The sequence below is a fragment of the Varanus komodoensis genome, unplaced genomic scaffold, assembly GCF_004798865.1.
Source record: "Varanus komodoensis strain SLA01 unplaced genomic scaffold, ASM479886v1 scaffold34_1, whole genome shotgun sequence".
Lineage (NCBI taxonomy): Eukaryota > Metazoa > Chordata > Lepidosauria > Squamata > Varanidae > Varanus > Varanus komodoensis.
In genome coordinates this window covers 1,796,758-1,811,002 of record NW_025335854.1, presented here as the reverse complement: position 1 = coordinate 1,811,002, position 14,245 = coordinate 1,796,758, and the positions used below count along the sequence as shown (strand labels likewise).

General features: G+C 42.4%; 1 long non-coding RNA gene across 3 annotated transcripts; it reads left to right on the top strand.

Moving 5' to 3' along the window:
- Window positions 1-841: 841 nt before the first annotated feature.
- On the top strand, window positions 842-5,687 carry LOC123027919. 3 transcript variants are annotated; one of them, XR_006415587.1, is made up of 3 exons: window positions 842-1,095; window positions 3,260-3,955; window positions 4,698-5,687. It is a non-coding gene; the product is annotated as an uncharacterized LOC123027919 (long non-coding RNA). The 3 variants fall into 3 exon arrangements; XR_006415585.1 differs by having other exon boundaries at window positions 842-1,239; XR_006415586.1 differs by having other exon boundaries at window positions 842-1,239; window positions 3,111-3,955.
- Window positions 5,688-14,245: the final 8,558 nt, after the last annotated feature.

The window sequence follows — 14,245 nt, the reverse complement described above, 5'->3', positions numbered from 1 at the left end:
GTCTTCTTTTTCAGTGATACATTTTCTCTTTTTGAGCTGATGGGTTTGCAACTGCTCTATGCTCACCTTGCTTCATGACCTCCAGTAGCAGATGAATCATAGAGACCAGATCAACACTTGGTATCGGCCAGGGCTTTTTTTGTCATAGAACACACCAGAACGGCGTTCCGTCACCTTTTTTTGATGGATTTTTCCAAGTGATTGTGAACCGCCCTGTTGGGCGTAGCAGGTGGGCGGCAAAAATCATTAACATAGTGCCTGCGGGCTGCTTGTGTGTCGGTGCTGATTGTGAGGGCGCTGCTCGGCTTGGGATGCTGCTCTGCTTGGGATTGATCGTGTGGTCACACTCTGAGTGCTTACTGCCAGCAGCGACCATTATGTTTATGTGTGTGTAGAGTGACTGGCTATGTGCAAAAGGTAAATAAGTTCTTTATTTCAAAAAAAAGTTGGTGAATTGAAAATCTTTTTTAGTGTAAAAGTGTGACCCCAAGACGTGAGTTCTGGCACCTTTTTCTTTTTTTTTTAACAAAAAAAGCACTGGTGTTGGCAGTGTTTCACGGATCCAGCCGGTGCAATAGAAATGAAGAATCTGTTTCAGAAGCTCACAGGAAATTCATGATTTATGATTTGATCATGAGCTATGGAAAGTATGGGGTTAAAACATATCAGTCTTTTTTCAGAAGATGTTTTGTAGGTTATAAAAAGGAAGTGTCATTTGATAAAGGGCTGGAAAATATTTGTCACCAAATGATGGCTGACAACAGGGACCAACTTTCATACAAGGAGAGAGAGAGAGAGAGAGAGAGAGAGAGAGAGAGACCTTAGCAAATGCATATGCAGTCAATTCAGTACAGATATTCTGAGAGCCAGAACAAACATCCTCTTATCAATGGTCCATTGAAGACCAATGGAACCTTCTTTATTTTCTTTCTCTCTTTCTCTTTTTTTAAAAGAACTTTACACCAACCGCAAGCAAAATTTGATGTAAACACACAGCCACCGTGTTGTATGGTATTTGCGCCAACAGCATTCCAATTGCCAGGGAAAGAATGTGGTGCCTTCAGAAAAACTGAGACGATCTCGAATATTTCAGAGGTGAGCTTTTATTTCCAGTGCTATTGCTGCCACACAACAAAACCTGTTAAGAACAGTCTGAAATCTGCAACATCAGATTTTACAAAAGCAACTAATTTCCTCAGCAACCACAATTAAAAATATCGATTCCTGGAGGATATTGTGGTAAGTAGATGACCTGCCTAACCTTGCCAGACAAGAGGTAGGTGGGTGGGAGTTTTTAAGCGTTTGAGATATGGAGCAGACTTATCCCTATCTCTAATCAACATTTCTATAAAAAGTTTCTGTACAAAAAAATTATCTCTGGGCAACGAAACCACTCAACAGAGATCAATGGAGAAATGCTGTAGTAGATTCAGTATAACCAGATTAGAGGCATAGATGCTATTTTAAAAGCATGGCATCTCTCATCCCCTCCTTGCCTCATTAACATTTTATGTGGCATGGCATATTTGTGAATTCTTTTCCTGTTGCTTGTTCTACAGTTGTGGGGATGGGGAAGCTTCTTGATTTTGTGGATTGATGGAGTTGACAACTGTTCCTGTGTTTTTGGCAGAGGGGATAAAGGGCCTTCCATGGAATTCCACAATTAGGAATGGTTCGTTGTATATGCCTACGTGTGATCTTTCAGTACTTCATTACAGAGCTTGGGCTAAATGTCAGCCATTTGTAAAGGCAAATATTATAGCCAGGTACACAAGACCACAGCAAAAGAAGCTACAGTGGCAACTTTTCCTCATCCAGGGTGTGCCAGTTACATGCCACACAATTTCGCTATACTCCTTGCACTGTGCAAGTTGTTGTTCTGTTTGAACCCAGCAAGATTCATGGCAGTAAGAGGGTGTTTCCAAAGCAACCCAGAGCTTAACGATAAGGCATGGGTTTTCAGGAGATCTTGTGGCCTTCCCCACCATTCTGCTCATGGGGCTCAGGTTTTTGATACGTAGCTGAAATGCAGGTTAAATCTAGGCTTGGTCCACTCATTAGAAAGAGCAAAGCAGCTGCCTGAAGTGGGAGGAGCTGTGGGTGAGAACAGCTGCCCCACATTTTGCCTCAATTCCCTAAGTTGCTGTGCCCTTTTGGTGCATTGGAAGTTGTTGTGCCATGCCCAGTATAAAGAACATAAGCAGAAGAGCCCTGCTGGATCAGACAGAGGAACCATCTAGGCCAAACTTCTGGTCACCTGGTGGCCAACCAGCTGCCCATAGGATCCTGCAAGCAGCATATGCAAATAGCACACGCTCCTGCCCAAGTTCCCCAGCAACTGGTACACATGGGCATCCTGCTTCTGATACCAGAATAATAAGATTCAATGGTCAGTCCTGTCAAAGCCAGTCCATGGAATTGGGGAGGAGGGCTTCTTGCCCTTCCTTATGGTACCAGAATATCATGGACCAGGCTAGGTTGCATCCTCAGTCTTGGACCAGGCTAGGTTGCATCCTCAGTATGGACCAAGCAAAGATTGCTTGTGGAGCTCAAAACAAGGATGCAAAAGCAAATGGACTGCCTTCATGGCTTTATTGTCAAAAGGTTTGCAGAATGGACAGCCTTCAAGCACAGAACTCCTTTTGGGAAACACAAATAAATTGTTTTCTCAGCAAGCTCAGGAGCCCAAGTTATTTGTTCGATAACTCTGGGAAGGCTCGCTATTTATTTTCCAGGAACCAGATGGTCTCTCTGAAAGGTGCAGCATTTCAAACAGAAGTCTCTAGGGGAGAAGAAAAAGGTTTCCCACTCATTTCAATAGGTAGCCTAACCAGCATATGGAAACGAAAAGGAAATGGCTACTGGCATGGTAGAGGACACAGTATTGGACACCTCAGTGCCAAAGAATTTTTTTTTAAGTGCCATGAGCCCTGAAGGTTTTTTTTTAATGCACTGAACCATTAATTTTCTACCTTTGAGACTTCCTGGGTCCTTCCAGGTGAGGCTTTTATCCTGTAATGGCCTGGCCTTCTTCCCAGAGTTTTATGAAAGGTTTAGACTGTGATGTTTTCCCTTGTAACTTTCATATTGTTTGCTATTTCATCTTTCAGCTCTTTGTTTTCCTTCCAGAAAAAAGGAGGAAATGAAAGAAAGGGTACATGGTCCTTTTTGATGGGTACTACTAGGATTATTGTCTGAAAGAATCCACAACTGTCCTTTTCTTCTGACTAATGGTGCCTTCACTCCTCCTCTTTTGAAGGCAAAGGAACACCAGCAAGAGTTTCTCCTGGTGATGTGAAGCACACAAAACAGTAATGGCAATGGATCACTTGTTTGGAGAATGAGGCCCCTGAGACATTTTGGATATCTGAAATGTAAAGCGTATGTAGAAGAAAACCACATCTGTACATTGAGGCATTTTGGATATCTTGAGTCTAGGAAGTGTGTTACCAGCCATGCAAAGGAAACCACATCTGCGCATATAGCAGACAACTAAGTAAGCATTTTTGCACAGGAATACTTGACCTCAGGGACTGCAGGTGGCGCGGTGGTTTAAACCACTGGCTGATCGAAAGGTCGCCAGTTTCAATCTGCACAACAGGGTAAGCTCCTGTACTCCGTCCCAGCTCCTGCCAACCATGCAGTTCGAAAGCATGCAAATGCAAGTAGATGAAAAGGTACCACTTCGGTGGGAAGGTAACAGCGTTCCTTGCACTTCGGAGTTTAGTCATGCCGGCCACATGACCACGGAAACAGTCTGCGGACGAATGCTGGCTCCTCGGCCAGGAAACGGAGATGAGCACCACCCCCTAGAGTCAGCCATGACTGGACTTCATGTCAAGGGGAAACCTTTACCTTTACCTTTTTACTTGACCTCATTGTGTCAAGTACTCCAGCACCTTGTGTTCTGGTGCTTAGTCTGCAGATTCCCTGATTGTCTCCAGCACAGACAATGGTAAGAGCATTCTAAGAGTGGTCCACAAAGGGGCCGCAGAAGTGCCAGGTTACTTTGCATCGCTCCTGCAGTTCTGCTACAAGAAGAGTGGAGGGACAGCCCCTGTACAGAAAATCATTGTTCTCTGTACATTGTTTTAAATCAATGCACTAGCCGCCACTGTTTATTTATTATTTTGACTGTAAAGTAGGTGGAAGGGCACCAACCTGGATCCTAAAAGCCCCCTTACCACCCATGATAGGGCCAATTCAGATCAAGGCTCTATGCATAAAATAAAACTAGAAAGTGGGCAGGGTAGGGGAGATGGAACTGTTAAACACAGTTTTCAAGGAATGCTTGTTCTGGCCCTTGGGGTGCAGTTCTGTCCATGTTAAAACAGGAAGCACCTACATGGCTGGTTGGTGCATGCTGGGAATTGCAGTACTTTCTTCTGCCTAAACATGCCCAGGACTGCACTCTTGGTTTTGACTGCCAGAAAAGTCTTCCACTTCTTTCTCCTGTCCCTTTGTTTGCATTTTAGGAAGAATTCTTTTTGTTGTTAAGTCACAAAGTTGTGCCCAACCCATCACAACCCCATGGGCAACATTCCTCCAGGCTCTCCTGTTCTCCACCATCCCTTGGAGTCCACCCAAGCCTCAGCCACTGCCCCTAATCACCTCATCCTCTGCCATCCCCTTCTTATTTTGCTGTCAATCATTCCCAGCAGCAGGGTCTTAACCAGTGACTCCTTCCTCCTCATTAGGTGGCCAAAGTATTTGAGCTTCAGCTTCAGTGTCTGTCCTTCTAAAGAGCAGTCAGGGTTGATTTTCTTTAAGATTGACTGGTTTGATCTCTTTGTGGTCCAAAGGACTCTCAGGAGTCTTCTCCAGCACCACAATTCAAAGGTGTCAATTCTTCAGCCATCAGCCTTCTTTATGACCCATGATGAAGAATACATTGATTTAAAAAGAAAGAACATTTGGAAACATTCTCAGAGGTGAGGTTCTGGGCTCTTGTTATAATCCTTAGTTATATAGTGGCCCAAGAGAGTGTGTGTGTGTTTTCTATGTTCCATTGTCCTATCATTTATCCCATGGACTGCAGCCTCCTTGGCTTCCTGCATTTCAATTAAGCCCTAGCAGAAGTTATCATGTGGTAACCCTTGTGGAAGACAAGAGCAGCCAGGGTTTCCCCATTTGAAAAATGAATCGAACTACAGAAACGAGCTTTTCTAGAGCTCACTCTAGGAGAAAAAAACGGTATATTCATATTATTGTCCTGAAGGCATTTTCAGACTGCACCCATGGCTTTATACATGTTAAATCTGCCATTCTCATAAAATGGGGAAAAGATGCAGTGAAAAAGTTATAATTACCACCAAAAATTATAATGGTAGTAATAGGGAATCTGGTGCTTGAATGTTTTTATTTTTTCTACGCAGAGCTATAAATCCTAACATCTGCAGTTGTTGCAACTTGTTCCAAAGCAGCACAACTGAAATAACTTCTAAGTAAGTGCAATCCAGCATGGAATAGCTGCTATCCACAGAGCCAAGTGTAAAAAACTGTATCAGGAGTTTTCAACTCCGGCATACTGAACTTCACCTGCACTTTTGTCGCATAGGTATTCTGTTGAAATAATTAAAAGATCATTGTGCTTCACGGGGGCTGGACCATTCCCATAGTTAAGGTGATTAATGTTGGGAAATGACACTTTTGTAGTCCAATTCATTAAAACACACACATACAATACGTATAGTTCTATTTATGTATATTTTTTAGATTTCTATCCAGCTTTTTTCTTACAAAGAACTCAAAGTGGCTTACATCATTCTCCTCCTCTTTCTTTCAATCTTATCCCTACAGCAACAACCCTGTGAGATAAGTTGGGCTAAGAGTCTGTGACTGGCCCAAAGCCACCCAGTTGACTCCATGGCTAAGCAGGGACTAGAACCCAGATCACCTGAGTCCCAGATCTGTGCTCTTAACCACTACACCACACTGTCTCTCTCTATAAAAGCATTTTAACAGAAACAGTTCCTTGGAGCAGGAGCCCAAACAACAGAGTGTTCCAGTCTCAACGTCTCCCACCATGCAGACATTCCAACAATGCTGAAGCCATTGTTTTGTCTAGTTTTCCCACTGGTTTCACCAAACAATGGGGATTTCTTGAGCTGATCTAAATTCTGAAGTCCTCCATGTTTGGGGCCTGATTAAGGTTCTAGAGGGCTTAGGATTTCTTTTGAGGGCATGATTGGGATCCTAGAGGACTTAGGTTCCTTCAGAACCTCTCTCACTACCCACCAACTCCCCATGACATACCCATTACTGCAGATCCACACAATGAGGCTCAAGCTCTGACCTTGGATGTGAGCCCCCATGGCAGCCACTACTGTGGCTGGGCTGAGGTAGAAAGGGGGCTCCAATGTTGTGAAACCCATACCAAGCCCTAAGCTTTGACTTAGACGCTAGAGGGATTTTTCTGATTAGTCCTATGACTAACGCACACTAAGAACCATAGACTGTTCTCAAAGGATGCAACTATGCCTGTTTTGACAGTGAAAAGCCTGACATTTCCCAGTGTGCATAGGATTGCATCCTAAGAGATCTTGCTTTTATAACTTCATCTTTTTCCATGAAACTGAAAGGCCCTCATGAAGCTCCAATTAGCTGTGAACAAATCCCAGGGAATCAACGTAGGAAAACATATGTATGGCTTAGTTCCATGGTTTCAATATAATCCTGTTTAAACAAAACAAAGCAGATTTGCAACTAGCTGTCCCAGCTTTTACAAAGAACCTCATCCAAAGTGACTAGCTGTTTTGCTTAGACCAGAGGGTTGCTTTTAGCTAAGCATTCTACTGGGGTCATCAAGAAATTGCTGTCTAGTTCGTGCAAGTGTGGGTTCTTGAGCAAATGCTAATAAACTTTATACATATGTATTAATCTGAGTGAGTTTACACCAATCTGCTCAGGATGTGCCCTTGCATATCGGAGCAAATAATAGTCCATGAATATTTGGAAGAGCACCACAATGGGGATGTATAATTTTTTGTTGAATCAGTTCCATCTGCGTTTCTTGGGCTGCCAGGCTTCTTATGTTCCGTTGGTTACTTCTTCAAGGAATCAGATTTCTTTACCAGTATTTTGTTCTTGTGTTAATCGCATTAGTGCTAATCCACAGGAGTGCATGTACACTTGTGCAGAGGCACTAATTGCATTAGTTAATGCAAATGATTGCACCCCGACCCCCAGAGAAAAACTGGCTCACAAATTCGTAGAATCAAGTGACTCCAAAAAACAGATCTGATACAGAATTTGCAGGTCAGATTCACAGAACTCTGGAAGAATTTGAATGTGTTACTCAAGATCACTTTTAAGGTATCTTAAAGTCAAACTTTGTGTCACAATAATTGGACTTTTTTAAAAAGTGTGCTTAACATTGCACCTGTCTTTTGAAAAGAAAAACATCTGTGAGGCCTGATCCTTTACTGTACTCCAGATCCAAGGCCCCTCAGTGCTTTCTTGTTGAAAATGTAGAATCAACCTGCCTCTGATAATGCTTTTTACTGCAAATAGCAACTTTGGGGGCAAACAGCAGTGTTGGAGAGGAGAGTTTCTGGCAAAACTAGCATGAGGACTCAATGCAGATTAAAGTGGAAATGGCAGCGTTAATCACACTGTCTGAATGTAATATATAATTAGGTTTGTAGCCCATGCAATGTGGAGGTCATAGCACTGGATTACTTAAGAAGAGGCTGAGCTTCAACCAGTTCCTCCACCATGGAGCCCATTGGGTCATCTTGAATCCATCACTTTTTCCCAGCCTAACCTTGGATGTGAGGGTAAAGCAAAGGGGATCCGTGTATGTAGCTCTCAGCTGAGCTTTCTCCAACCTGGTACCTTCCACATGTTTTGGATGTCAGTTCATAACATTCCTGGCTTAGGCAGATGGGAGTTAAAAGTCCAAAACATCTGGAAGGCACCAGCTTTGGAAGGCTGCCCCAGGTGTTCAGAGGGAGGGCAAGATGGACATGTCCATTTAAGAGATCAAAGTCCCAGGTTGTTTCTGGATGAAAGCCATGAATCAAAGGAACGTGCTGGCTTGCCTATTCTCGAGCCTCTAACAATTTTCTAGGGTAAGCTCACAGAGATGAACAAAAGAGCAGCATATACAGCTGGATAAAACTATTTGTTATCATGAATGCGTCATCCCATTTGAAGAATGAAAGGAGTCCTCCTGATTAGATAAGAAAAGAGCTGGTTCCGTTTTATTTTCCTTGTATGTGCACATGTGTCTAAATTCTTTCACCACTTAATTAATGTGTCTTGGCTTGCTTTGCTGGAATGCTTTACTTTAAAAAAATCAACAGCATAATCTTTCGTGCAACAGAGCTTATTCTCAGGTAAGCATACAGAGGATTGTGCTAGGGGAGTCTCCAAATTGTGTAGGAGATTGTGTAGGGATTGTGTAGACCCTGCAAATTGGTTCACCAATATGTAGCACAGTATGAGGCTAAAGGATTTCATGCTGGTGCATGCTGGGACAATAAAAAATTGCTTCTCTCATTGCTCATTTTCACATCCAAAAGTTCCTGTCTGTCCATATAATAATCACTTTTCTTTGTGTTCAAAAATGAGAGAACTGTTTTAAATTAATGAGTTAGTAACTGTCAATTCCAGTTCTTTTTCATAGAATGTCTAGTTCTTGTAGCCAAAAAAAATTGGAAGAGCAACCAGAAGAGAGCACCTATTTTCATATTTGACTGACAGACATGCAAATAATTGAGGAAATGCTGAAAAAGTATTAATATACACACTGAAAAAATGAAGGGCATTGGTCTTGTTTAGATATTTGGAGTGGGCTGCATTGACCAGTGGAAAAAGTGTGCCCCCAGCATGCAGTCTGGATCCTTGTAAGCCCCCTGACACAGATTATGAGCCGGAGGAGTGGCCAAGGTGATTGTTACCTCCCTGCTCCTCCACTTGGCATTTTTTCTAGAGGGACATCTTTGGCCATCTAGCTGGGAGCTTTGGGATGGGGAAAGGAGGAGGCTGAGCCCTAACCCTAACCTTCTCCACACCCCACCACCTAACCACCCCCTTTAGGATCTCTCTGAGGCCACTCTCTGGACGCCACAGGTGTGAGGGGGCAGGGGAGGGGAGTCAGAACTCTGAAGCCAAACCTGGGAATCAGACAGTTCTATTCCACCCCTGCCCCCACACCCCTCGGACAATATGTAGGGACCATGGGGTCATTCCTTCTGGAGGCAACACTAAAGTGCTTCCCAAGAGACTGGAATTTATCAGCAAAACTCAAATCATCAGAACAGGTAAGGAAGAAATTATGAAAATGGCATAATTAACTGAACATATACAAGTACACCAAAAGAAACAGAATGATTTTGCTCAAACTTGGATAAAATTTTATCCGACTGGGGTGGAGGAACACTTGTCAAATAGCATGCACTGCACTTATGCTTTTGATGTATTATGCATTTGTTATTCTTAGCTAGATAATCTGTTTTTGTCTGAAATGAAATAGAGCTTATTCCACACAAAGAAAGATTCCTATTCAGGTTTTTTTTTCAGCACTTTGCAAACGCCTTTGCATAGTTTCAATGCTGTTCTTCTTATTATTTTACTTAATTTGCACTGAATTGAAACAACTCGCAGTGAATGTGAAAGTACAAAAATAGGAATGAAGCTGAACACAGAGAAAGCAAAATCATGGTTACAGAAAGATTACACAGGTTTAATGCCAACACTGAAGAAATTGAAATTGTGAATGGTTTTGCATAACTTGGCTCAGTCAACACTTCAAATGGAGGCTGCAGCCAAGAAATCAAAGACTACTGAGGCTTGGAAGGAAACCAGTGAAGAAACAAGAAAACATCAATCAAGTGTGAGGATATTTCACTGGAGACCAAGGCCACAATTATTCACATGACTGTATTCCTGATCACAATGTATGTGTGAGAAAGCTGGACAGTGAAGAAAGCTGACAGGAAAAATTGATGTGTTCAAAACATGGTGTTGGAGGAGAGCTTTGCAAATATCCCAGAGTGACAGAAAGACAAACAAGTGGGCCATAGATCAACTCAATTCAGAGTTTTCCTTAGAGGCAAAAATGACTAAACTGAGGTTCTCATACTACAGGCACATTATGAGAAGGCAAGACACGGTGGAGAAGACAATAATGATAGGGAAGGTCAAAGGCGGAAGAAGAACAAGGAGACCATATAGGCGATGGATGAGTTCCACAAAGATAGCCACAGCCTTGAGTATACATGATCTGAGCAGGGTTATCAAGGACAGGACGTTTCAGGGGGGTTTCCTTCATAAGGGCTACCAGAAGTTGGAGACAGCTTGACTGCAGGTAATAACAACAACACGCCCAATGATGAAAGACCTGTGGTCCAACAGGCAAAGCCCACACCCCCAAAGAATATATCATAGAAAATGGAAGATATTTTCTAACATTAGAAGAAACAGAAGCATATGGGCTGTAATCCAGGGACCCATGGAGGAAACACACAATACATGGAAGCATATTGAGCTGAGTAACTGTTCTGCAGAGGTCACTTGCAAGCGGCTTTCTCCAAGAAAATTGCTGCTGCAATTTTGGGGGCTTCTTTCAAGGTACAAGGGAGGCTCTCTGAGTTGTGTCTTAAGCAACCAGAAAGTGCATGGGGAACGTTCACAGTGGTTTTATCATCATTTTGTGCATTCTGAGTTTTTACAATAATATTCAATTGACTGAAAATATGAAGTTTAGCATAGGTGGAAATGGCCATGATGTAGACTCCTACACCACAGCCTATTTGCTCTTCATGCAAGATCTGCAAAGAAAGGCATCTTGCAACCCAAGATTTGTTGGGTCATTTTTCCCACAGCCAATCCAGAACACAAAGCAGGACTCCCAGGTTCAGACAACATAGCAAGCCAGGCCAGCAGTGGTAATTTGGGGGATCTGGCCAGCATGCATCTGGCACGTGTGGTGGAGAAAATGACCCACTGTGGCTTATTCCTCTTATTGCACTGCAGTGGGATCATACAAATCATCGCTCGCTCGCTCGCTCTCTCATGCTCTCTGCTGTGCTGTTGCAAAGCTTTCTTCACCACCCTATTCTTTCTTCAGAAATGACTTGCAAAAGCTGCTTTCCTTTTGCGTTATGAGTATGTGTTACTTTCCACATTCTGATAGGTTCTCCTTTACAAAGCACTCAACTTTTTCTTAATCATTCACTCCTGAACTTGCCTGACAAAATGAAGTTGCCCAATCCCAATCTATGGTACTATAAAAGCATTTTCCAACCTGCTGAGCACCAGATTCCCAGTGTTCCTAACAACTGGGCCTGGTGGTTGTGACTGATGGGAGTTGCCCCTTAAAGATGATGTCCAAATATATAGATGATGGCCATGGGTCCCCTTTAACAAAGGACAGTCCACAAGCTGCCACAGTCCTTCTCTTATCTGAAGGCTTCCTCTGTTTGAGGTTAGTCCATCCATACTTGGCACCCGGGTCGCAGACTGAAGAGGCAGCCATGGGGGTCACATGGCCATTGTCTTCCAAGTCACAATGGACTCTACTGGATTTGTATACTAAAATGCTTTCATTTTTCTCTTTGATGAAAAGAACTTAGGATGACATATCCCAAATGAAAAACCGGGAGGAAGTCACATAGCACAAATCTCTTCTGTGTTCCAGAGATGTTACAAAAGCAACTTCAGAAACATGGAGGTTTGAAGCTCTGAGCAGAAATAACCCAAAAGGCGTTTTTCTCAAAGACTAAATCTTCTGATCTAAGGAATAACTGTCTCTTTGCCCGGATGTGCTTCACCTCCTGCTGTCCCCTCTACCTTGACCCTTTGAAGCAAATGATCTCCTTTTTCCTGTCCACACATCCCTTTTCACAAATAGGGCTGAGCTGAAGAGACAGAGTCCTTAAAAGACACACTCACATACACAGAGAGGGAGAGGGAGAGGGAGTTTAGTATCTTTAACTGAGCACCTGCAAATGTGTACTTTTTCCCCTGTCCTATGGTACCTAGAACCACTCCAGTTTTCTGCAGGTTTTTCATCCATTTTGTGAAATGAACATATCATTAAAACAGGGTTAGATGCACCGAACCTCCCAAGGTGCTGCATTACCTATACCCATCTTCACATGGCCAGCTTTCCGCTGTGTTGTTCCTCTGATCAACATAGCCTATCTTACCTCTTGCCTTTAAAAACTGAAACCCTACAATAAAATAATATTGAAATGAACTAAGAATCTCTAGCTGGCAAATGCTGGCAAAGTAACAGATGCAAAAATACAAGAATAATCAGGATAACAAGATTTCCCCAGTTCAAACGAAATCATACCACAAACATGCTGAACCCATTTTCCAGAGCTCACCCCCAAAGAAAGCTTAAATATTGCACTAGAAAAGAGAGTGAATCTAAACCAGCCTAATGCTCTAAATATGTTGTACTCTGGTCTTCCTCGCTAAATGAAAGATTAATTATAAGAATCCATTCATTGTCTTTGGCCAGTGAAACGACGCAAAATGGAAAAAAGGAGAGATGCACGTGGCTATCCAGAAGTTTCCTTCCAAGGGACAAGTGTCACTTTATACATGAATGGTAATAACCTGTACTCTTTGTATCCAATTTCAGTTTGGAGTTAATAAGGCAGGATAAAAGCAGTTCAGTAAACCTTAGCCAGAGGAGTAAAGCAGGTTTGCATAATGACTCATAACACTTCACAGTGGTCACTTCACACATCTGATTAGCCAGCATAGCAAAGAACATGTATCTAAATAAATGCTCGGAGAGATCTTTTTGTGCTTTGGCTAATACTCATTAGTACTGTGGAAATTGTGGCATTTCCCCCCCCATTCTAGGCTAACTGCCCACATCACTAATTACTGTGCGATGGAAAGGACTTACTCCTTCTTAATCAAATCTCCTTTTGTTGGATTTACCGTCTGTTTATAAAAGACAAGTTTTATGGTTGTGATACTGTACGATTTGGGGTGGGAGCAGAGCTTGGCACACATGTGTGGGGTGAGAAAGAAGGAAGGAGAAAAAGAAAAGTCACCAACAGTAGGACTGGAACGCTTTGCCAATTTGGGAAAACAGCCTCAAAATCCTGGCAACAAATTGCAGAAAGCTTATGGGAACGTGATCACGGGGCTAGCCTGTACCTCTCAAAAAGATAAGCAAATCTTGACGGGCTGTCTAATCAAGTATCACTGGATGGAATCCCATAGTCATCCTGAGAGTAATTTGTTAGTTAGTGAGTTCATTCCTATGATTACCTTTATTTGGTTTCCAATCAAAGAAATCTGTAGAGCTGAACCTATTAAAAAATCTATATGGTATTTTCCACTCATTTTTTTTTCTTGACAGCTGCGGTTTTGACAAGTGTCAGGTATGAAATATTAAGAACTGACAGCTTGTGAAATAGCAAATGTCATTGTAGGACCTTTTTCAAATGCCAAATAACACCAAGACTCTTGGCACTGTGAAGTCCAACACATTTATTTTGGCACAGTCTTTCAAAGAAGAGGTCTATTTAATCAGATACATGAAAAGTTAACTTAAATTTAGGAGATCTCTATCCACATCCTGGAAATGGAGTGAAAGGTGTAAATGGGATTGTACTAGGGAAATGAAATGCAAAACTGTACAGTTTTTATCGCTCTAAAAACAGTCATTGTTGGGTGACTTCAGAGACTTCAATTCATTGCTGGCCCAGTTAATATATGTAGCTGATTAGGAAGGAAGGAAGGAAGGAAGGAAGGAAGGAAGGAAGGAAGGAAGGAACATTGGTCTTTCTTCAAATCAGAAAGTTGGTCCCCTTGAAGAATTGTACGCCAACAAATTCATGTAGATATCTCTCTTGGAAATTCCTTTGTTCAACAATGGCTACCTTAGGGTCATTGAAAGAGTGGCCTTGTTCTCTCTCTAGTTTTCCAGTCCTCCCATTCTTGATGGCAGATTTGTGTCCATTTATTCTTTTTGAACAGAGACTGGCTTGCTTGTCTTATGTAGAATGCAGGAGAACTTTGAGGGCAAATGATGGCATAGATCGCATTGTAAGATGAGCAAAAGAATGAAGCCCTCATGTTCTGGGTAGCATTATGTGGACATGTGATAATATTGCTAGAGGAGATGGGACCTGGGTTTGTCAGAGTCCGGCTGACATGTCTGTCAACTGCAGAACACCACCTAATACAAAACATCCTAATAGTCAGTCTACATACAGCGGGTGGGGTGTGTCTTTATTTATTTATTTATTTATTTATTTAAAGTTTTTGT